General features: G+C 62.5%; 1 long non-coding RNA gene across 1 annotated transcript; it reads left to right on the forward strand.

Moving 5' to 3' along the window:
* The first annotated feature begins 62 nt into the window (after positions 1 to 62).
* LOC118451749 lies at positions 63 to 784 on the forward strand. Its single transcript, XR_004841301.1, has 3 exons — positions 63 to 199; positions 363 to 446; positions 645 to 784. It is a non-coding gene; the product is annotated as an uncharacterized LOC118451749 (long non-coding RNA).
* The last annotated feature ends 705 nt before the right edge of the window (positions 785 to 1,489 follow it).

Genomic DNA, 1,489 nt, shown 5'->3' on the forward strand with positions numbered 1-1,489 from the left:
CCCCGGGCCAGTTTGAGGCCTCCCCCCGCTCTCCCCGGGGGGGGGTTATAGACCCCCCGGACACCGCCATGGCCCAGGGGGGGACGAGGGGAGGCGGGGGCGGCCCGGGGGGGGGCCTGACGCCGGTTTTTCCGTCTCTGGTTGCAGGTTCCCGCTTGGATGATCCAGAGGGACGCAGGAATCCACGCAGAATGAGGAGGTGAGTTGAGTGTGGGGGGTGTCCCCAGCTCCCCCTTCCCCATCTCCCTCATCATAATTAACCGAATTCCGCGTCACGGGCCCGGCCGGGCGCAGAGCCAGCGCTTCCCCGCCACGACTCCAAACTTCTGGGGGTTTTGTTTTCTTTTTTCCTTCCCTTTTAGGTGACAAATGCAGTCGATCACCCATTTTTGACACAACCGCCGGGAAAACTGGATGGCAGCCCCCCAGAAAGCTCACCTCATCCAGTAAGAAGTTTTTTTTATTACTGGGCTTTACTGGGAATAACTTCCAGTTTAAAAACGAACTGGGAATGGTGGCGTGCGTTGGTTTGCTGTGATAACTGCGAGCAGAGCCGCGAAATTCATCTCCCGCGTGTTTTCCGGCGACACCTCGTTAGTGCCGTAATCCTCGTTGTCTTAACGATTGCTCCACTTCTTTTCCAGCTGGATACCGGCGCGGGGGTCCCCTCTCCGATGATCCTCACCTTGGCTTGTCCTCAGAGCTCCCAATTACTGGGATTTAACTGGGGATACTGGGATGACAATGGTTGATGCCAGCCTCGTAATAAATAACCAATTTCTCACTGGGTTTTTGGCACGGTGTGGTAATGGGGGAGGCAACACGCGCTGAGGGTCAAGGTTGGCCCAAATTTGGGCTTCCCCAGCCCTGTGGCCACCTCACTGTCACCCATGGGAGGTGATGATGACACCGGGTCCTCCCTGCGCCTGCGCCGTGGCCTCGGCGATCGTTGGTGGTGCAGGAAGCTGGCGCGGTTGAAGGGGGGAAGTGGGTACCCGGCGGGTGCGGCATGGCAGAGCTGGAGGGTCCCGAATTTGGCAAAGCCGATTTTGTCCTCCTGGATGAGGTGACCATGGAGCAGTTCCTGGCGAACCTGCGCCTGCGGTACGGGCCGGGGGGATGCCGGGGGCGCGGGGGGGGTGAGGCTGGGGACACCCTGAGGCACCGCCCCAGCATCCCTGGGGCTGTGCCTGGGTGCTGGTGGTTCCCCGGGTGGGTGCTGCGCCCACTGTGGGACTCTACGGCATCGCCCGCTGTGGGGACGTGGGCTGTGGCATGTCACAGCGATGGGGGGCAACGGGGACCCTGAGTCCCATGGGGGCTGCGGAAGCGCCCAGCCCCAAACCCCAGCTCCACAGGAAGCATCTGGGCGGTGCCGCACTGCAGGAGGGGGGAAACTGAGGCACATCCCCCCAGCTTCCTGCCTGTTCCCGCGCCGGCAGGTGCTGCCTGCAGGAAGAGCCACTGCCCCCCCGCTCCCCCTGGGGCG

This window comes from Egretta garzetta, unplaced genomic scaffold, assembly GCF_000687185.1.
Source record: "Egretta garzetta isolate BGI_Z169 unplaced genomic scaffold, ASM68718v1 scaffold92, whole genome shotgun sequence".
Classification (NCBI taxonomy): Eukaryota; Metazoa; Chordata; class Aves; order Pelecaniformes; family Ardeidae; genus Egretta; species Egretta garzetta.